Here is a 24,027-nt window from a genome sequence, read left to right on the forward strand (position 1 = left end):
AAGGCTCACCAGAAACAGGTTGACATTCGAGAAATCGCTTTTTGGCACACAGGGCACAATGATCCCAACACACACACCCACACTGGCACACACACACACAGAGAAAGAGAGAGAGAGAGAAACAGAGAGTGAGAGACAGAGAGATAAGAGAGAATGGGAGACACACACACACAGACATACAGCAGTGGCACAGAAACACACAGCCCCAGGCAACCCCTGAGGCTTCGGGGTTCTGCTCTCCCCGAGATAGACACTGGGATGAGACAGAAGCTTATGGACACACAGGCAGACCTGTCCTCGAGATCATGGCCTGCACGAGTTTTGGGGAGACTCACCCGATCCCCGTCTGGGCAGGCCTAAGGCTTGGAGCCGAGCTGGTTCCCCTGGACTCTGCCTGTGGTTTTGTCACCCTGGTCGGCCCTTGGAGACTCCTGGCATCCGGAGACCTTCCTGTCGCCCCCGTGGAGAGGTCAGGCCGGAGCCTCAAAGCCCTGACACCCAAGCACTGCCACGGAGGGCTCCTGCTTTGCCAAGCCTCAGGGACTGGTTACTCAGGCAACCGTGGGAATCACTGTGACGCGAGAAATGGCTGGCGCTTTGCGCATGCGCATTGGATAGGCCGACTCGCGCTCCACTGCTGGAAGTCAGGCTGAAGCCCCTTTAAGCAATGGCGGCAGCGCAGAGGCAGGGGCCTTTGGCTGCAACCCTGGCGGTGGCTGGATCCCCGGTCGGGTAGGCGGCGATGTGGGAGAGAGAGTTGCAGGCACCCCAGGGCCGCACTCCCGGGAGTCCTGTCCTCAGGACCTCCTTGAACCGACTCCTACTGGTGGAGGAGCAGCTTCAGGGCGCCTGCTCCGGTCTTTGGACTCCTCCTCAGATCCGATTTTGAATCCCACCAGGTGGGCAGGGATGGGCTCACCTCATCTGTTGAGGTGGGCGGGGCCTCGCTGGGGTACACAAAGATCCCATGGGCCTCAAGGCGTGGTGTCAGCTGAAAATTCACTGACCCATAAGCCCTCTGCCTCCCTCCTCCCTTGGAGGAGCAGTGGCCTGCCCTGCTTCCCAAAGCCCTGGGGCTCCTGCAAGGCTCCTGCACCTTCCAGGACACGTGCAAACAGGGACGGGGTGAGTCCGAGGTGGAGCCAATGAGACCACATATGTCACTGGCGTCCCCAAGAGCAGATGGGGTGAGTGTGTGTCACCGAGCCCATATGGGGCTATGCCAAGATGAAGAAAGGTGTCCAGGCATTTGCCCGGTGGAAGGGGGACACAGGTGACCTCCCTATCAACGCCACATAAAAGCATAGCCCACCTGGGAACCAGGAGAGAACCTGTGCGTGAGTCCAAGCCACATTTTGGGATGCCTGTCAGAGGAGCCAAGAGGTTTCTGCAAAGTTCACCCCGTCTCCACCCCTCCAACGCCTAGGTAGCCCTGACACAGCCTCCCCTGTACCCAGCCCCACCCCAGTCCAGTCCCTTAGGCTCCCTGCCACACAGAAAGAGAGAGAGAGAAACAGAGAGTGAGAGACAGAGAAGAGAGAATGGGAGACACACACACAGATACACAGCAGTGGCACGGAAACATACCACCCCAGGCAACCCCTGAGGCTGCGGGGTTCTGCTCTTCAAGATAACAACCCTCGGTTTAGAGAGCAGTCCACGGGCACACAGGCAGATGCTTCCTCGAGATGATGTGGGGCACGACTTTTGGGGAGACTCACCCAAACACCATCCGGGCAGGCCTGGGGCTGGAATTCTGCGCTGCTTTCCCCGGACTCAGCCTGCTGTTTCTTCATTCTGTTTGGCCCTCCGTGTCTCCTGGAATTCTGAAACAGTTTTGTTGACCTTCTAGAGATGTCCGCCGGGTGCCTCAACACTGACGCACTGCCACGGACGGCTCCTGCTTTGTCAAGGCTGATGGAGTCGTCCTCAGGCGACCGTTGGGGTCACTGTGACAGGAGTAGCGGTTGCGCCTTGTGCATCCGCATTGCCTAAGTCAACTCGTGCTTTGCTCTTGGAGGTCAAGCTGCAGCCCCATTAAACAGTTTTGGCTCCGCGTGGACGGGGGCTCCTGTGGCAGTCGCTGTGGTGGCCGGAGTGGTGATGGAGTAGCGGGCGTTCTTGGAGAGAGGACTTGGGGTGCCCCAGGGCCGGACCCCCAGGAGCCCTGTCCTCAGGGTCTTTTTGAGCCAACTTTTACTGGTGGAGGAGGAGCTTCAGGTCGCGGGCTGGGGTTTCAGGACTCTCAGGCTGCAGTGCATTGGTGGGATCATAGCTCACTGCAGCCTCGATCTCCCAAGATTAAGCCATTTTTTTGCCTCAGCCTCCCACGTAGCTGGGACTACAGGCATGTGCCACCTCACTGAACTACTTTTCTTCAGAAACATTTTTTTATGAATGGGGACTTACTATGTTGCCTCGCTCATCTCCACCTCCTGGGCTCAAGCCATCCTCCTGCCTTAGCCTCCCCAAGTGCTGAGATTACAGGTGTAAGCCTCCACATGCAGCTAAATTCTTATATCTTAAATCCCTACCTCCCAAAATAAGCAGATATTAGTCCCACTTATTTTATAACTTTTTGCTCTTTATGTCTCTTTTTGTCCCTGGACATGGGGAGTAGCAACCCACTCTCCACCAAATTTCAAATCATTAGGGGCATTATGCTATGTCCCAGGAGTGGCGGAGGCTTCAAGGACCTGCTGCTCTAACCTAGGCTTGCTGACGAGTACAATTCATCTTGTGTTTCTGTGTTGTATAACAACCTTCCTGAGCTCCTCTAAGTCAGTCTATCCTGCCACAACTGAGAAGAATCAAGAAACTCTCCAAGAAAATGTTTATCAACCTGCCTGTTGTTAACGAGAAGACAGATCTGTTGACCATGGCAGGCATGGCAGCGCAAGATAGTGAGCACCCTCCACCGTGTTTGCTATTCACTGCATGTTCCACCTGAAATTTCCCATCTGCTCAGTGAGTCTTGACAGTGTGGTAAAAAGGACTCACTCTCAAAGACCAAGACTGACCCTCTCTGAATACAATGCCTTGACCCAGTTACTGTCACTGTGGTTTTGTCTTCATAGACTAAAAGATACAATAAAAATTTGTTTGGTGGCACCAAGATGGCCGAATAGGAGCAGCTCTAGTCTAGAGCTCCCAGCGTGAGTGATGCAGAAGACGGGTGATTTCTGCATTTCCAACTGAGGTACCAGGCTCATCTCACTGGGGAATGTCGGAAAGTGGGTTCAGGACAGTGGGTGCAGCTCACCCAGTGTAAGCCAAAGCAGGAGGAGGAATCGCCTCACCCGGAAAGCACAAGGGGTCAGGGAATTCCCTTTCCTAGTCAAAGAAAGGGGTGACAGATGGCACCTGGAAAATCGGGTCACTCCCACCCTAATACTAAGCTTTTCCAATGGTTTTAGCAAACGGCACACCAGGATATTATATCCCACACCTGGCTCAGAGGGTCCTCCGTCCACGGAGCCTCGCTCATTGCTAGCACAGCAGTCTGAGATCAAACTGCAAGGCAGGAGCGAGGCTGGGGGAGGTGCGCCCACCATTGCCAAGGCTTGAGTAGGTAAACAAAGCTCCAGGAAGCTCGAACTGGGTGGAGCCCACCGCAGCTTAAGGAGGCCTGCCTGCCTCTGTAGACTCCACCTCTGGGGACAGGGAATAGCCAAACAAAAGGCAGCAGAATCCTCTGCAGACTTAAATGTCCCTGACTGACAGCTTTGAAGAGAGTAGTGATTCTCCCAGCATGCAGCTGGAGATCTGAGAACAGACAGACTGCCTCCTCAAGTGGGTCCTTGACCCCCGATTAGCCTAACTGGGAGGCACCCCCCAGTAGCGGCAGACTGACACCTCACTCGGCCAGGTACTCCTCTGACACAAAACTTCCAGAGGAACGATCAGGCAGCAACATCTGCTGCTCACCAATATCTGCTGTTCTACAGCCTCCACTGCTGATACCCAGGCAAACAGCTCTGGAGTGGACCTCCAGCAAACTCCAACAGACCTGCAGCTGAGGGTCCTGACTGTTAGAAGGAAAACTAACAAACAGAAAGGACATCCACACCAAAACCCCATCTGTATGTCACCATCATCAAAGACCAAATGTAGATAAAACCACAAAGATGGGGAAAAAACAGAGCGGAAAAACTGGAAGCTCTAACAATCAGAGTGCTTCTCCTCCTCCATAGGAACATATCTCCTCACCAGCAATGGAACAAAGCTGGATGGAGGATGACTTTGACAAATTCAGAGAAGAAGGCTTCAGACGATCAAACTACTCCGAGCTAAAGGAGGAAGTTCGAACCCATGACAAAAAGATTAAAAACCTTGAAAAAAAATTAGACGAATGGCTAACTAGAATAACCAATGCAGAGAAGTCCTTAAAGGACCTGATGGAACTGAAAACCAAGGCACAAGAACTACGTGACAAATGCACAAGCCTCAGTAGCCAATTTGATCAACTGGAAGAAAGGGTATCAGTGATGGAAGATCAAATGAATGAAATGAAGTGAGAAGAGAAGTTTAGAGAAAAAAGAATAAAAACAAACGAACAAAGCCTCCAAGAAATATGGGATTATGTGAAACGACCAAATCTACATCTGATTGATGTACCTGAAAGTGAAGGGGAGAATGGAACCAAGTTGGAAAACACTCTGCAGGATATTATCCAGGAGAACCTCCCCAATCTAGCAAGGCAGGCCAACATTCAAATTCAGGAAATACAGAGAATACCACAAAGATACTCCTCGAGAAGAGCAACTCCAAGACACATAATTGTCAGATTCACCAAAGTTGAAATGAGGAAAAAATTATAAGGGCAGCCAGAGAGAAAGGTTGGGTTACCCACAAAGGGAAGCCCATCAGACTAACAGCTGATCTCTCGGCAGAAACTCTACAAGCCAGAAGACAGTGGGGGCCAATATTCAACATTCTTAAAGAAAAGAATTTTCAACCCAGAATTTCATATCCAGCCAAACTAAGCTTCATAAGTGAAGGAGAAATAAAATACTTTACAGACAAGCAAATGCTGAGTGATTTTGTCACCACCAGGCCTACCCTAAAAGAGCTCCTGAAGGAAGCACTAAATATGGAAAGGAACAACTGGTACTAGCCACTGCAAAAACATGCCAAATTGTGAAGACCATCGGGGCTAGGAAGAAACTGCATCAACTAACGAGCAACATAACCAGCTAACATCATAATGACAGGATCAAATCCACACATAACAATATTAACCTTAAATGTAAATGGGCTAAATGCTCCAATTAAAAGACACAGACTGGCAAATTGGATAAAGAGTCAAGACCCATCAGTGTGCTGTATTCAGGAAACCCATCTCATGTGCAGAAACACACATAGGATCAAAATAAAGGGACAGAGGAAGATCTACCAAGCAAATGGAAACAAAAAAAGGCAGAGGTTGCAATCCTAGTCTCTGACAAAATGGACTTTAAACCAACAAAGATCAAGAGACAAAGAAGGCCATTACATAACGGTGAAGGGATCAATTCAACAAGAAGAGCTAACCTAAATATATATGCACCCAATACAGGAGCACCCAGATTCATAAAGCAAGTCCTTAGAGATCTACAAAGAGACTTAGACTCCCACATAATAATAGTGGGAGACTTTAACACCCCACTGTCAACATTAGACAGATCAATGAGACAGAAAGTTAACAAGGATATCCAGGAATTGAACTCAGCTCTGCACCAAGCGGACCTAATAGACATCTACAGAACTCTCCACCCCAAATCAACAGAATACACATTCTTCTTAGCACCACACCGCACTTATTCCAAAATTGACCACATAGTTGGAAGTAAAGCACTCCTCAGCAAATATAAAAGAACAGAAATTATAACAAACTGTCTCTCAGACCACAGTGCAATCAACCTAGAACTCAGGATTAAGAAACTCACTCAAAACCACTCAACTACATGGAAACTGAACAACCTGCTCCTGAACGACTGACTACTGGGTATGTAACAAAATGAAGGCAGGAATAAAGGTGTTCTTTGAAACCAACAAGAACAAAGACACAACATACCAGAATCTCTGGGACACATTCAAAGCAGTGTGTAGAGGGAAATTTATGGCACTAAATGCCCACAACAGAAAGCAGGAAAGATCTAAAATTGAGACCCTAACATCACAATTAAAAGAACTAGAGAAGCAAGAGCAAGCACATTCAAAAGCTAGCAGAAGGCAAGAAATAACTAAGATCAGAGCAGAACTGAAGGAAATAGAGACACAAGAAACCCTTCAAAAAATCAATGAATCCAGGAGCTGGTTTTTTGAAAAGATCAACAAAATTGATAGACTGCTAGCAAGACTAATAAAGAAGAAAAGAGAGAAGAATCAAATAGATGCAATAAAAAATGATAAAGGGGATGTCACCACCGATCTCACAGAAATACAAACTACCATCAGAGAATACTATAAACAGCTCTATGCAAATAAACAAGAAAATCTAGAAGAAATGGATAAATTCCTCAACACATACATCCTCCCAAGACTAAACCAGGAAGAAGTTGAATCTCTGAATAGACCAATAACAGGCTCTGAAATTGAGGCAATAATTAATAGCTTACCAACCAAAAAAAGTCCAGGACCAGAAGGATTCACAGCTGAATTCTACCAGAGGTACAAGGAGGAGCTGGTACTGTTCCTTCTGAAACTATTCCGATCAATAGAAAAAGAGGGAATCCTCCCTAACTCATTTTATGAGGCCAGCATCATCCTGATACCAAGGGCTGGCAGAGACACAACCAAAAAAGAGAATTTTAGACCAATATCCCTGATGAACATCGATGCAAAAATCCTCAATAAAATACTGGCAAACCGAATCCAGCAGCACATCCAAAAGCTTATCCACCATGATCAAGTGTGCTTCATCCCTGGGATGCAAGGCTGGTTCGACATATGCAAATCAATAAATGTAATCCAGCGTAAAAACAGTACCAATGGCAAAAACCACATAATTATCTCAATAGATGCAGAAAAGGCCTTTGACAAAATTCAACAACCTTCATGCTAAAAACTCTCAATAAATTAGGTATTGATGGCACGTATCTCAAAATAATAAGAGCTATCTATGACACACCCACAGCCAATATCATACTCAATGGACAAAAACTGGAAGCATTCCCTTTGAAAACTGGCACAAGACAGGGATGCCCTCTCTCACCACTCCTATTCAACATAGTGTTGGAAGTTCTGGCCAGGGCAATCAGGCAGGAGAAGGAAATAAAGGGTATTCAATTAGGAAAAGAGGAAATCAAATTGTCCCTGTTTGCAGATGACATGATTATATATCTAGAAAAGCCCATCGTCTCAGCCCAAAATCTCCTTAAGCTGATAAGCAACTTCAGCAAAGTCTCAGGACACAAAATCAATGTGCAAAAATCACAAGCATTCTTATACACCAATAACAGACAAACAGAGAGCCAAATCATGAGTGAACTCCCATTCACAATTGCTTCAAGGAGAATAAAATACCTAGGAATTCAATTTACAAGGGATGTGAAGGACATTTTCAAGGAGAACTACAAACCACTGCTCAATGAAATAAAAGAGGATACAAACAAATGGGAGAACATTCCATGCTCATGGGTAGAAGAATGAATATCGTGAAAATGGCCATACTGCCCAAGGTAATTTATAGATTCAATGCCATCCCCATCAAGCTACCAATGACTTTCTTCACAGAATTAGAAAATACTTTAAGGTTCATGTGGAACCAAAAAAGAGCCTGCATTTTCAAGTCAATCCTAAGCCAAAAGAATAAAGCTGGAGACATCATGCTACCTGACTTCAAACTATACTACAAGGCTACAGTAACCGAAACAGCATGGTACTGGTAGCAAAACAGAGATATAGACCAGTGGAACAGAACAGAGCCCTCAGAAATAACGTCGCATATCTACAACCATCTGATCTTTGACAAACCTGACAAAAACAAGAAATGGGGAAACGATTCCCTATTTAATAAATGGTGCTGGGAAAACTGGCTAGCCATATGTAGAAAGCTGAAACTGGATCCCTTCCTTACACCTTACACAAAAATTAATTCAAGAAGGATTAAAGACTTAAATGTTAGACCTAAAACCATAAAAACCCTAGAAGAGAACCTGGGCAATACCATTCAGGACATAGGCATGGGAAAGGACTTCATGTCTAAAACACCAAAAGCAATGGCAACAAATGCCAAAATTGACAAATGGGATCTAATCAAACTAAAGAGCTTCTGCACAGCAAAAGAAACTGCCATCAGAGTGAACAGGCAACCTACAGAATCAGAGAAAATTTTTGCAATCTACCCATCTGACAAAGGGCTAATATCCAGAAGCTACAATGAACTCCAACAAATTTACAAGAAAAAAACAAACAACTCCATCAAAAAGTGGACGAAGGACATGAACAGACACTTCTCAAAAGAAGACATTTATGCAGCCAAAAGACACATGAAAAAATGCTCATCATCACTGGCTATCAGAGAAATGCAAATCAAAACCACAATGAGATACCATCTCACACCATTTAGAATGGCGATCATTAAAAAGTCAGGAAACAACAGGTGCTGGAGAAGATGTGGAGAAATAGGAACACTTTTACACTGTTGGTGGGACTGTAAACTAGTTCAACCATTGTGGAAGTCAGTGTGGCGATTCTTCAGGGATCTAGAACTAGAAATACCATTTGACCCAGCAATCCCATTGCTGGGTATATACCCAAAGGATTATAAATCATGCTGCTATAAAGACTCATGCACACGTATATTTATTGTGGTACTATTCACAATAGCAAAGACTTGGAACCAAGCCAAATGTCCAACAATGATAGACTGGATTAAGAAAATGTGGCACATATAGACCATGGAATACTATGCAGCCGTAAAAAATGATGAGCTCATGTCCTTTGTAGGGACATGGATGAAGCTGGAAACCATCATTCTCAGCAAACTATTGCAAGGACAAAAAACCAAACACCGCATGTTCTCACTCATAGGTGGGAATTGAACAATGAGAATACATGGACACAGGAGGGGGAACATCACACACCGGGGCCTGTCGTGGAGTGGGGGAGGGGGAAGGGATAGCATTAGGTGATATACCTAATGTTAAATGATGAGTTAATGGGTGCAGCACACCAACATGGCACATGTATACATATGTAACAAACCTGCATGTTGTGCACACGTACCCTAAAACTTGAATAAAAAATTAAAAAATTTAAAAAAATTAAAAATTTTTTAAAAAGACTGTGACATTGTGGCCACCAATAGGAGTCCACTCTCAGCTGAGGAATTCCTTAAGTCATTTGTGATGCTGGAGATAATAGCATGTAGCCATGCAAAATTTCACACTCGTATATTGATTTATAGTGTTCACTTTCCTCCAATATGAAACAATTTATTTCTTCTACACCTAGCTCAGCAAGGCATTCTGTGGATTACCTTATTAGTAATTATAACATGCTTTCTTGCTATAGTGTACTTTAAAAATGCTGAGCAGTATTAGAACAGTTATAAATCAATATTTCTTTTTGGTTGTCTTATGCCTTCCTATCTTAGAGATGCTTTAGAATCAATTCATTAAGAAAATAATCATGAATTAATGAGTGTGTCACATCAATTAATTTGTGCACAGGTTTAAGAAACAAATATTGTTTCCATCCTACTGATGCTTCTAAGTAATGCAGAAAATGAAATAAAATTATATTGAAAAAAATTTGTTCCTATAATGGTCTTGTTGATGCACAAAATACTTAAATGCATCTACATAGGTCTGCTCTTTTGCACCACAGAGCACTAAGGGAAAGTCCCCACAATAAAAGTGCCTTTCACCTGAGCTCCTACGTGTGACAGTTAAGCAGCTAAAGGTTTAAAAAAAATCAAAGCTCCCCAAATGTTGTGGATATGACAGCTGGTCCAACTTCACAGTCTGTACTTTCCCTCTCTAACAGCATGGAAAAATACAGAGATAACTAACAACTGATACCCTAGTGTGCCAAGCCATCGATGAATCTTGTGTGATTAAAAACCAGCATTTAACCATAACCCAGATACATTAAAAATCAACCCCATACTCATAGACTGTAATTCCACTTTGCTTCCATATGGCAGTTACAATTGGAAAGGAAATACGTAGTTCACAGGAGGCATTAATACTTATGTTGCTGCAGAAACTGAACCCTTAAGAGAATGTATTCTGGACTTTCTGACCTGGACACTAACAAATAGTGAAAAACATGTATGTAAGCATACACTTGGAACAGAAATGTAAAAAAACAAAAGTAAGAGATATTACGAAGGATCAAATATAAAATGGCACACTACTAGACAGGCAACAAAGAAAATTCTAGAAGAAAATGACAAGAGGCACTATGCCTTAGTGCGTTTGTGCTACTATATAACAAAATACACTAGACTGTGTAATTTATGAAGAACAGAAATGTATTTCTCAAAGTTCCATAGGCTGGAAATCGAAGATCAAGGTGCCAGTAGGATTGGTATCTGGTGAGGGCCTGGTCTCTGCATCTAAGATAACGCCTTGCACACTGTGTCTTCAGGAGGGGATGCATTGCGTCCTCACATGGCAGAAGGAGGAAGGGCAAAACAGGGAAAGCCCACTCCCTCCAGTCTTTGTGTAAGGCCATAAACCCATTGATGAAGACTCTCCCTTCATGACTGAATCACTTCCTAAAGGCCCTACTTCCTAATACTATGACACTGGTGGTGAGTTTTAGGGGGACACATTCAGACCACAGCACCCTATATTCAATTTATTAAAAATTATTTTGTTGTTTTGCTTTTCTGTTTTTCAAATGGCTTAAAGTGCACAAAATTGGATAAATCATAATCCTTGGCTCATAGCATACCTTGGCTCCTATCTCATCCTTGCCTGTGCCTTGGCCTGTATGTAAATGTATTTGGATGTATTTGAACAACACGGTAATCACTTGTGAACCCACCACACAACCCAAGAACTAGGTTCTGATCCTAACATCTGCTCTTCCTCTGTCCTTTTTCCTGATTCACACCTTTCAGCCCCAGGGGTAACTACTACCCTGAATTTATATTTAGGATTCCATTCCTTTAAAAAAATTGTTTTATTGCATATATATGATTGCCGTAAATAACATATTATTCAGTTTTAAAGGTATAATTTATTTACCCATTTTCCTATTAATGTACCCATTCTCGTATTAATGAACTTTGGGCTTATTTCCAGATTTTTGCTATTATGAATGGCATTACATGAGCATTTATTTTCTTTTTTTACTACTTTGGGTACACATGGGCAAGAGTTTCTCCAGGGCCTTTGGTAAAGGAATACTGTGCCATAACATATGAGAATGCTCAACTTTATAAGATAATCCAATTGTTTTCCAAAGTGGTTGTTCTAATTTAAACTCTCACCTCCTGTATTAGTTCGAGATGATCTTGTTGATCCACAGTCTCTCCATATTTGGTGATATGGTTTGGCTGTGTCCTCACCCAAATCTCAGCTTGAATTCTATCTCCCAGAATTCTCATATGTTGTGGGAGGGACCCGGGGTGAGGTAATTGAATCATGGGGGCCAGTCTTTCCTGTGCTATTCTTGTGATGGTGAATAAGTCTCATGAGATCTGATGGGTTTATCAGGGGTTTCTGTTTTGGCTTCCTCCTCATTTTCTCTTGCCACTGCCATGTAAGAAGTGCCTTTCACCTACAGTTATGCATCAACATCTTTTATGTACAAGTGCTGGAAAATTTTAATCTCCAGAGACAAGGCCATGGAAAAGGTTTTAGATATGCTACATGTTACTCAGCAAACATTTATTAAACTGCCCATGGGCCAACCACTGTTTTAGGCCTGTGGGACAGAAACATCAATAAATACAAGGCCTTTGGCTGGAGAAACTCACAGTTCTTGGCCTGGAACCAATAAATCATTACATTTCTATGTGATGTGCATTATAGTAGCATGATAATGATCTTTTCTTTTTCATGTTTTTCCCCAAATGACAATGGCTCAACAAAATGTAAATGGAGGTTACAGAGATCCAACATCTAAAACAATCCTTCTATACTGCCTCTCCGGGCTCCTCTACAAAGATGCAAATAGTCCAAGAAAGACAATGCCTTTATCAAATCCACTATTACTTGAAGTCAGCCTGAGGTCATAGGATGCAACTTTCCTTAGATAATTTTGCCCCATCCTTCACAAACCTTCAAATCTAGTCTGTGAAAGACTTCAAAGACAAAACAAAACAAATAACAAAACGTTTACCTGTTATTCACATTTTTAATAACAGCTGTTGACTTCATCACTTTATTCTTTTCCCAATATCAGTGTAGAAATAACAAATTGGCTTTGAAAATCATATATTGTTAACATCATCAAACATCAAAGACATCAGGCTTTGAAAATATATAACTTTGAAACTATAGAGTTTATCTAAATAAGACATTGAAAAGGCAAACTTTTAAAACATCCTAATTTAATAGAAAATTGTTCAAAATATGGTGAAGCAAACAGAAAAAACTTAGCAAGCAGTATCATGAAAAGAAACCTACAAGGTTATTGTAGCATTGATTATAATGCATGGTAGCAGTCTATTCTCAGAGCTTTAGATGCCTATTTACCTGATGCACTGGCACCAATGTCCCCATTTTGGTGTGCCATCTTCCCTTCACCACTTGGGACAACACAGATAATAAAATCAGCTCCGAAAGCTTACACATGGTGGATCCCTTCACACCAGTTCACAGTACAAAGTAACCCCTTGCTTGTAGAAAACATTATTATTATCATTATTATTTTTTGAGACAGAGTTTTGCTCTTGTAACCTAGGCTGGAGTGCAATGGCGCGATCTCGGCTCATTGCAAACTCTGCCTCACTACCTCAGCCTTCCAAGCAGCACCATGCCTGGCTAATCTTTTGTATTTTTAGTAGAGATGGGGTTTCACCATGTTGGCCAGTCTGATCTTGAACTCCTGACCTCAGGTGATCTGCTCACCTCAGCCTCCCAAAGTCCTGGGATTACAGGCATGAGCCACCGCACCTGGCCTAGAAAACAGTATTAAATAGCAAACAGTAGCAGTATGCTTGGGGGTTTTAGGATTGATTATTTTCAAATCTCTAGAAAAGCTCAGGGCATTACCTTAGGCTATAATCCCAGGGCAGAGTCTCATCTGTTACCGGGGGGCTGGTCTAAGGGTCCTTCCAGCTCTCAGATTAATGGTTGCCCAGGTTGATCTGCTCCCTGCCACCCACCCATCCTCGGTTTTGTTTGTTTGTTTTTACAGAGATAATGTCTCACTATGTTGCCCAGGCTGGTCTTGAACTCCTGGCCTCAAGTGATCCTCCTGCCTTGGCCTCCCAAAGTGCTGGAGTTCCTGATGTGAGCCACTGTGCTCAGCCCATCCTTGGCTGTTAAAATGTGGAGGTAAATAACAGGTACCAAATTTACCTCCAGGTCAGAAGTGGCAGATGCCCCAGGGCAGAATCATGTCCCTAACCAGGCCTCCTACTGCATGAAGACCTTACTTTCTGAAGCTTAAACCTGGACAAAGGTCTGACCAGTAGCACTATGTTCATGCATATCAGGTCAAAAATTTAAAACTGGGACTATCCAGAAGAACCTGGCAGCTGCAGGTGCAGTCTGCAGTCCAATGGTCGGCTACAAAAACAGGCTATTTGTACTTTCTCTTTGTCATGGAGTCTTTGATGTAAAAATTGATGACACTTTCTAGCTTCTGGTGTGCTTCCCTTCCCTGTTCATTTTCCATAAGTTGCTTCCTCCATCCCACCTCCCAACAGGCCATAGTCAATTCAGGACATTTTAACCATGAAAATGAGTCTCCATAATAGCAATTTAGAGGCCAGGCATGGTGGCTCATGCATGTAATCCCAGCACTTCAGGAGGTTGAGGCCAGCGGATCACCTGAGGTCAGGAGTTCTAGACCAGACTGACCAACATGGTAAAACCCTGTCTCTACTAAACATACAAAATTAGCCGGGTATGGTGGCAGGGCCTGTAGTCCCAGCTACTTGGAAGGCTGAGGCAATGAGCTGAGATTATGCCTGGGCAAGAACAGCAAAACTCCATCTCAAAAAAAATAATAATAATAAGGAATTTTAAAATTAACATAGAGGAAAGAATAAAGGGGCCAGCCCCTTAAAAATCCCCGAAACCTGTTTAACAGGAGTTTAGGTTATAACATAAATGGGTTGAGGATAGTTTTTGCCTTTGTTATTGAGGGACTCCAGCAAGATTGTGCTGATGATATTGCTGTACTTGGAATGGACTGGTCCTTTCATTTCCTTGATTTGTCCCTTTATTCTTTTGAGTGCAGGCATAACTCATGTTGTTACACTTTGCAGATACTGTGTTTTTCACACATTGAAGGTTTTGGTGGAGCGTCTATCTGTTCCATGTTTCTGTCATCATGTGGTCAGTTTGTGACTCTGTCACATTTTGGTAATTCTTACAATACTTCAAACTTTTCCATTACTATTACTCTGTTATGGTGATCTGTGATAGGTGGTCTTTGAGGTAACTATTGTAACTATTTTGGGAGGCCATGAATCAGGCCCCTATATAACGGCAAAGTTAATTGATAAAAATTGTGTGTCTTCTGAGTGCTCCTCTGGCCAGCCGTTTCTCCATCTCTCTCCTTGGCCCTCCCTATTCCTTGAGACTCAAAAATATTAAAATTATGTCAATGAATAATCTTCCAATGGCCTCTTAGTGTTCAAATTAAAGGAAGACACCTGTCTTTCACTTTCACTCAAAACCAAGAAACGATTAGGCTTAATGAGGAAGGCCATGCTGAAAACTCAGACAGGCTGAAAGCTATACTTCTTGTGCCAAAGTTAGCCAAGTTGTAAGTGCAAACAAAGAAAAAGTTCTCAAAGGAAATTAAAAGTGCTACTCCAGCGAAAACATGCATAATAAAAAACAAAGCCCTAATTACTATGGATAGTGTCTAGAGGAGTACTCTATGCCCTCTGGGCACACGATAGATATCTGATGAATTGGAAAAGAGCAAACCAGAAGTGGCTTTATTTTCCCCCTTGGACTCCCTTGGACTAATTGAAATCTTGTTTGGAAATTACTGAGTAGGTTCATAAGGTGCATGACAGAAATAAGCTTTATAGTGGTTTACTTTCATTTAGTTCTGGAAGTTTACCTTTGCCTTAGTTTTGGAAATAAATTCTAGTTTGTAGTTCTCAAGTTCTCATTTGTGATGAACACATTAAAGACTATATGAAAAAATTGCCTTCAAGATGGTTCTTACTTGTAAGTCTTACTCCTACTTCTATATGCTGAAAATTGGCCCTGGAGGGTCAGGCGCGGTGGCTCACACCTGTAATCCCAGCACTTTGGGAGGCTGACGCAGGTGGATCAGGAGGTCAGGAGTTCAAGACCAGCCTGGCCAAGATGGTGAAACCCCGTCTCTATTAAAAATACAAAAATTAGCCAGGCATGGTGGTGGGCGCCTGTAGTCCCAGTTACTACAGAGGCTGAGGCAGAGAATTGCTTGAAATGGGGAGGCGGAAGTTGCAGTGAGCCAAGATCACGCCACGGCACTCCAGCCTGGGCAACAGAGCGGGACTTCATTTCCATTAAAAAGAAAAACAGAAAATAAAAGAAAAAAGAAAATTGACCCTGGAGAGAATACTATAAAGTCTTGAGTTACCTGGAAAAGTGATCAGGTTAACAAATGTATATTGATAGTTGAATTTAGCAAAGAAATAATCATGATTATACGTTTATTTTTACAGAAAGAAATGCTGTAACAAGTGTATGTGTCTACAGGAGTAATAATGGGTTCCAAAGAGTATTCTTTATATTTTTTAAAGGAAAATAATGAGCATGAATGAACTCTTCAATATAAGCTATAAAGTAATAGCTGGTTGTGAATTTAAATGGTACCAGCTAGCACCTCTATGTTTTAAGGATCTTCCAGTGTTTCTAGAATAAGTGCTTATTTTCAAGGATTTATTACGGATATAAAATCGCTTCTCCTGGCAAAAGCTGCTATGAAAAGCATCATCTTGGGAAGATAGATTGTTTTTCCCCCCATTACAAAATCTAAGTATTTTGGCCCTTCATTTTGGAGGAGTGCAAAAGTTGGAAGTAACAAGTTTTAAGTACTTCCAGTGCTCAAAAAATGCAATCACTGTATTATATATAATAGTTTATAGGGTGATCACTCATAATAATTGACCGTAAGGCTTTTATTAAGAAAACAGCAGAAAGATTAAAGCAAAATTGGGTATATAAATTATGCAACATGTTGTTGGGATTTTTTTTTTTTTTGAGACAGTGTTTCACTCTGTCGCCCAGGCTAGAGTGCAGTGGCATGATCTCAGCTCACTGCAACCTCCGCCTCCCGGGTTCAAGCGATTCTCCTGCCTCAGGAGAATTTCCAGGTAGCTGGGATTACAGGTGTGCGCCACTATGCCTAGCTAATTTTTTATTTTTAGTAGAGACGGGGTTTTGCCATGTTGGCCAGGCTAGTCTTGAACCCCTGACCTCAGGTGACCCTCCCACCTCGGCCTCCCAAAGTACTGGGATTACAGGTGTGAGCCACCATGCCTGACTGGGATTTTTTTTTAATGTGCAGAAGATCAAAGCTACTTGGAAGGAGTGCCTATAATTTTCTAGTAAGCTACAAATTAAGTTTGCATCTTAAAGCTGAGTAGTTTTAGCTTAAGAGGAGGGTGGGAAGGTTGAGGGGCTGTGAAGATTTGGGGGACACTGAGAGAGAACTTTATAATCTTCTTTCTCTTTAATAAACACTTGTCTTACATCTTGCTGTCATTAAAGGCAGCTGTTCCTAGAATTTCAATCACTTAAGTACACCCACAAAACAATAGTATGGAGATCTTCATTTCCCTGCGACTTTAATCTGCCCAGTTATACCTCAGTGTTGTAACAGTACTATGATACCTGGCACAGTGCTTTGATCTTATGATAACCTCTGTATTGACCTGAAGGAGACCCAAGAGCCCTTTCTTTTTTTGAGTTTGAATCATAGCCTTGGTGTGGTATCTTGTTTTATGTCCTTGTTCCTAATGTAAATGTGCTTAACTGCTTCTTGGTTCTATTGGGTAGCATTGGGATAAGATTTTAACTGGGTATTCTTGAATTGCTTTTACAATAAACCAATTCTATAACATTAAAAAAGGAAAACAAAGCCTTATTGCTGGTATGGAGAAAGTTTAAGTGGTCTGGATAGAAGACCAAGTCAACCACAACATTCCCTTAAGCCAAAGCCTAATCCATAGCAAGGCCCTAATTCTCTTCCATTTTATGAAGGCCGAGAGAGATGAGGATGCTACAGAAGAAAAGTCTGAGGTTAGCATAGGTTGGTTCATGATGTTTAAGGAAGGAAGCCATCTCTATGATATAATAGTGCAAGAGGAAGCTGCAAGTTCTGTTGTAGAAGCTGCAGCAAGCTATCCAGAAGATCTGGCTAAGATCATTGATGAAGGTGGCTACACTGAACAATGGATTGTTAATGCAGATGAAACAGCCTTCTATTGGAAGAAAAAGCTATCCAGGACTTTGGATAGAGAGGATAAGTCCATGCCTGGCTTCAGAGCTTCAAAGCGGACAGCCACGGTGGCTCATGCCTGTAATCCCAGCACTCTGGGAGGCCGAGGTGGGAAAATTGCTTGAGCTTAGAAGTTTGAGACCAGCCTGGGCAACATGGTGAAACCCTGTCTCTACAAAACAACAACAACAACAACAACAAACAAACAAAAAACAAACCAAAAAGTAGCCATGTATGGTGGTGCATGCCTCTGGTCCCAGTTACTCAGGAGGCTGAGGTAGGAGGATCACTTGAGCCAAGGAGGTCAAGTCTGCAGTTGACCAAGATCATGCCAGTGCAATCCAGTCTGGGTAACAGAGTGAGACCGTATCTCAAAAAAAAAAAAAGAAAGAAAGAAAGAAAGAAACATTCAAAGGACAGGCTGACTGTCTTGTTAAAAGCCAATGCTGATTTGTGATTCCATAAATCCTAGGGCACCTCTTAAGAATTATACTAAATCTACTCTGCCCATGCTCTATAAATGGAACAACACTTGGGTGATATCACAGCAGTTTACTGCATGCATTGCTGAGTATTTTAATCCCACTGTTGAGACCTACTGCTCAGAAAAAAAGATTCCTTTCAAATACATCAGCTTATTGACAACGTACCTGGTCACCCAAGAGCTCTAACGGAGATGTACAGGGAAATGAATGCTGTTTTCATGCCTGCCAACACAACATCTATTCTGTATCCCATGGATTGAGGTGTCATTTTGATTTTCAAGTCTTATTATTTGAGAAATATATTTTATAAGTCTGTTGCTGCCATAGATCATGATTCCTTTGATGGATCTCGGCAAAGTAAATTGGAAACCTTCTGGAAAGGATTCATTATTGTAGATGCCATTAAGAACATTCATGATTCACGAGATGAGGTAAAAGTAGCAGCATTAATAGGAGTTTGGAAGAAGTTGATTCCAACCTTCATAAATGACTTTGAGGGGTTCAAGACCTTAGCAGAGGAAGTAACCACAGTTGTGGTGGAGATAGCAAGAGAAAGAGAATTACAAGTGGAGCCTGAAGATGTGAGTGAATTGCTGCAATCTTTTTTCTTTTCTTTTCTTTTCTTTTTTTTTTGAGACAGAGTTTCACTGTTGTTGTCCAGGCTGGAGTGCAATGGTGCGTTCTTGACTTATTGCAACCTCCAGCTCCTGGGTTCAAGTGATTCTCCTGCCTCAGCCTCCTGAGGAGCTGGTATTATAGACATGCACTGCCATTCCGGCTAATGTTGTATTTTTAGTAGAGATGGGGCTTCTCCGTGTAGGTCAGGCTGGTCTCGAACTCCCACGCTCAGATCATCCTCCTGCCTCGGCCTCCCAAAGTGCTGAGATTACAGGCCTGAGCCACCGCACCCTGCCAAATAGCTGCAATCTTAATGGATGAGGAGTTGCTTATTATGAATGAGCAAAGAAAGTGGTTTCTTGAGATGGAATCTATTCCTGGTGAAGATGCTGTCAACATTGTTGAAAGAACAACAAAGGACTTACAATATTCCATAAACTTAGTTGATAGAGCAGGGTTTGAGAGGACTGATTCCAATTTTGATAAAAATTCTACCGTGGGTAAGATGCTACCAAACTGCACAGCATGCTACAGTGAAATCTTTGGTGAAAGGAAGAGTGAATCAATGCAGCAAACTACATTGTCATCTTATTTTAAGAAACTGCCACACCCACTCCAGCCTTCAGCAACCACCACCCCAGTAAGTCAGTAGCCATCAACACTGAAGCAAGACCATGCACCAGCAAAATGATTACGACTTGATGAAGGACCAGATGACAGTTAGCATTTTTTGGCAATCAAGTATTTTCAAAGTAAGGTATGTACATTATATTTTAAACGTAATGCTATTGCATACTTAATTGACTACAATAGTGTAAACATAACTTTTTTTTTTTTTTTGAGACGGAGTCTTGCTCTGTCACCCAGGTTGGAGTGCAGTGGCATGATCTCGGCTCACTGAAACCTCTGCCTCCGGGCTTCAAACAATTCTGCCTCAGCCCTCCGGAGAAACTGGGACTACAGGCACACACCACCATTTTTGTATTTCTGGTAGAGAAAGGGTTTCACCATGTTGGCCAGACTGGTCTCGAACTTCTGACCTCAGGTGATCCGCCCACCTCTGCCTCCCAAAGTGCTGGGATTACAGACGTGAGCCATCATGCCCAGCAACATAACTTTTATATGCACAGGAAAGCAAAAAATGTCGTGTGACTAGCTCTATTGCGATATTTGCCTCATTGTGGTGACCTAGAACCAAACCTGTAATATCTCCAAGGTATGCCTGTACCCCTAAAAGAAGAGCTGGAGTAAGGACCTAGGTGTGGGTGGTTTATTTGGGAAGTGATCCTAAGAAGCAAGAGTGAGAAGTGGGGAGAGTGAGCCAGGTGACAAAGAAAAGCCAAAATGATGGCATGCTATCGAGGCTGCTGCCATGGACTTCTTTTCTGCCAGGACCTTCTGAGAGTCTCCGGAAAGTCTTCCCGAACTGTCCACCTGATACAGGAGCCTGGTGCATTTGCCCACCTGTCCCACACTGGTTGAGATGTTCCCCTGAGGCTGTTAACCTGCAAGTGTTTCTGGGCTGTGTTTGTGCTCAGGCAAAATCCTACAATAATGGAGATGCCCTGGGGCAGAAAGTGTAGCTTAAGTTTGCTGGCAGCACAAGGGAAGCCTGCGCTTCCGTGGAACTCCCCACGGTGGCTGAGACTGAGTGAAAGATGCGCTGAGAAGACGTGACGCAGGCGCCATTGCACTGAGCAGTCGTAGCCATCGATCTCGGCAAGAGGACCCCTACCCTGAATCCTGCGCTTGAGAAGGTGCCTCTCTGGCCCTCCACTGACTGTACCCCGGCCCACCCAGAGCTCTCACGTTCTCTTCTAGGCCACACTCTGGGCACTCAGGCCCCTGGCCAAATGTGCCTGAGCCTGCATGGCCTCTCCCCTGGGTTTATTTCAAAGTGCAAACTGTGCTTGTCCAAATGGTGCCCAAGGCTCTGCTGTCTGAAGGGGTGAGACATGTGGATGGAGCTTGCATGGGGCCTAGGGAGTCCCCCACACAGGGGTACGCAAGGCTTCTCAAGTGAGGATAGGGCTACCTACGATGAAAGGGAAAAGTTTGGCCTGGGGCTGAGGATTGGCTCTGCCTCTGCTACCACATTCTCGTGCAGAGCACCAAAGAATCTGAGAATTCTACACTCGACTTTGACCTTGTGGGTTATTATGGCGGTATATTTATCGAAGTAGATGAATAGAACATATTTAGCTATTTGTTAGCTTCATTTGTAACTCATAATTACTTAGACATAATGCAAATGTGGGCTGGAATTCGTGTTCTGATTTTTTGTGGCCTTGAGCTAAGGAAAAGGGACCCAGGGAAATGGGCTCTATATGCTTGGATGGCATCATGGAATCCCCGACTTCATTAGCTTCTGTGAAGACTCAAGATTGTTACTGAAATCCACTTTGTATTACCTTTAAAAACCAAGGGATATTATTTAGGTCAGCAGTTAGAAGGCACTAGACTCAAAATATCTATGAACCAAAGGATACGAATGACCAAAACCAGGAGGATTATTACCTGAAAGGGTGGAGGGTTGGATCTCAGGATATGACCTGTGAGATCCTTCCTGCTGGCTCAGTGCTGAATGAATGGGGGGCAGCAGAGCACCAGGAACAACACATACCTGGGACAGGAGGGAATTCAGGGAGGAAGGCAAAGAGAAATAGGCCCTTTTTGTTTTTATTGATACATGACAATTATACATATTTCTAGGGTACATGTGATATTTTGATACATGCATACAATGTGTAGTGATCAAATCAGGATAATTTGCATATCCATCACCTCAAAAATTTATCATTTGTGTTGGGAACATTCCAAATCTTTCTTCTAACCATTTTGAAATATATGATAAGTTATTGTTAACAATCGTCATGCTACTGTGCTATTGAACACTAGAAGTTCTTCTTTTCTTTCCATCTAACTCTATTTTTGTGCCCATTAACCAACTTCTGGGAAGGGTAAATGAGTGGGTGGATGAAAAGGGCCTTTTTTAAGGCAAAGACAATCTTATCAGAAGGGAAGAAATTTTAGGAGGAAAAATAAAATGATGAACCATGCATGGGCTTAGAGTGGGGACTGCAGAAATTAAATGGCAAAGAGAAAAAACCAACTTAGCAATGTGAAAATACATCTCAATGTCATTCCTTTCACAGGTCCAATTTCTGATATTCTTTTGAGAAGCCGAATATGAAGTAGGAATATTTCTTTAAGTCATATATTTTTATGATTATGATTATTATTGAATGATAGCTAACAATTATTGAGGGCAATTACTGAGCTTTGACAAGCTCTTTTCAAAGGCCCTTACATATGTTTTCTCCACTTCTAATTGTTAGGTATTCTTAATATTCCCATTTTGTAGATGAAGGATGCACAGGCTTAAACCCTATGTGGAGGAAGTAACCTGACCATGGCCCAACAGCAAACAAATGATGGGGCCCACATGCAAATCCAGGCATAACCCTTCTATTATATGAAGTTCAATGTTTTCTTGTTTTCATCTTGTTATGAAAACACCTATTTACAAATGGGTTTTGAAGCTACTATACACGCAAACTTTTTGTGGCCAGGCGTGGTGGCTGATGCCTGTAATCCCAGCATTTTGGGAGGCCAAGATGGGCAGGTTGCCTGAGCTCAGGAGTTCAAGACCAGCCTGGGCAACATAGGAAGATCCCATCTCAATTTTTAAAATGGAAAAAAAAATATAAACGAGCACATTAAAATTTTAAAGAGTTTATTTGAGCAAACAGAAATTCATGGATCAGGCAGCTCCAAACTGAAAGCGGTTGGAGGATCCACTGGAGGCATTTGCAGGGAAGACTTTTATAGGGTGGATGTAGAAGTAGAGTAGAGAAATTATTTGATTGGCAAAAATTTGGGCAGTTGCATTATTTGAACTATCCTGGTGGAAGGTCACTCATTACACAGCTAATATTCAGCTGGCCACTTGTGACAGGTGAAGCTTGTTTCATTTTGTCTATGTAGGAACCTAGGCCAGACATGGGAACTATCTCAGCCCAATGATCTCCCATTAAGTTATTTTACACCTTCTCTCTGTATCAGGGTAAGTGAGGGTCTTCCCCACCAGGGTTCTTACCACCCTATTTCCCTCATCAAAGTGAAACTGTCCCTTTTGCCTCTGTAGGCAATCTTCTGAACAAGGCTTTCCTAATATTCTTATCTCATCTTATTTTATCTTATCCTCTTCTCTGTACCTTGTTTACATGCTTCTGGAACACTTGTGTGTCTTACACCCATCCCCTGCATTATTTAGGCACTTCTAAAAGAAGGCTTCTAGGATGGATTGGTAGATAACTGCTGGCATATTGAGCCCCCTCTCTTTGTATCTGGAACTTTCATAATTACTTTAGTTCTCCATGCCAATTTTGCAATTTTCTTTATTCTCCACTTCAAAATACATTTACCTCTAACAGAATCTGAGCACATAAAAGGGACCTTGTCCAGTGGTACACATGAGGCAGGAGACATGATATATTTAAAATTGTAAACTAAAAGCTGTCTGACACCAAAAGTATGGGCAACAAAAAAAAATAAGTAAATTGGACTTCATCAAAATTTAAAACTTTTGTGCAATCAAAGGACAACCTGCAGAATGGAAGAAAATATTTCAAATAATATATTTGATAAGTGATCGATATCCAGAATATATAAAGAATTCCTACAACTCAACAATAAATAAACAACCCAACTAAAAAATAGGCAAAGGACTTACATAGACATTTTCCCAAAGAAGATATACAACTGGCCATGAAGCACATGAAAGATGCTCAACATCACTGATTACTAAGGAAATGCAAACCAAAACCACAATAAGATACCACTTCATACCCATTAGGATGTCAATCATCAAAGAAACAGGAAAAAATAAGTGATGGTGAGGATGTAGCCAAATCAGAACTCTTGTGCCTTTCCAGTGGATTCTGCAACGGTATAGTCATGGTGGAAAAGAGTGCAGTGGTTCCTAAATTAAAAAAAAAAAAAAAATGGAACATAGGCTGGGCGAGTGGCTCATGCCTGCAATCCCAGCACTTTAGGACGCTGAGGCAGGCAGATCACGAGGTCAGGAGTTCGAGATCAGCATGACCAACATGGTGAAACACAGTCTCTACCAAAAATACAAAAATTAGCCAGGTGTGGTGCTGTGTGCCTGTAACCCCAGCTACTCAGGAGGCTGAGGCAGCAGAATCACTTGAACCTGGGAGGCGGAAGTGTCAGTGAGCTGAGATCATGCCACTGAACTCCAGCCTGGGCGATAGAGTGAGACTCCGTATCAAAAATAAATAAATAACTGAAAATGGAACATAGAATTACTGTATGAGTCAGCAAGCCCACTTCTGGG

The 24,027-nt window shown here is 42.9% G+C and overlaps 1 protein-coding gene across 5 annotated transcripts in view; it reads right to left on the bottom strand.

The window, feature by feature from the left end:
- ZNF420 (zinc finger protein 420) overlaps positions 1–24,027 on the bottom strand; it is a 114,152-nt gene that overhangs the window by 69,075 nt on the left and 21,050 nt on the right. Inside the window, exon 1 of one of the 5 annotated variants that reach the window (XM_055247863.2) lies at positions 1,722–1,764. The exons of 2 other annotated variants lie outside the window; for them this stretch is intronic. The gene's annotated coding sequence lies outside the window, so the exon portion shown is untranslated. Of the gene's footprint in view, positions 1–335; positions 495–1,721; positions 1,765–24,027 lie in introns of those variants that run through there. 2 more of the 5 variants (XM_055247862.2, XM_055247865.2) reach the window with 2 other exon arrangements.

Source organism: Symphalangus syndactylus, chromosome 17, assembly GCF_028878055.3.
Source record: "Symphalangus syndactylus isolate Jambi chromosome 17, NHGRI_mSymSyn1-v2.1_pri, whole genome shotgun sequence".
NCBI classification, from domain to species: Eukaryota; Metazoa; Chordata; class Mammalia; order Primates; family Hylobatidae; genus Symphalangus; species Symphalangus syndactylus.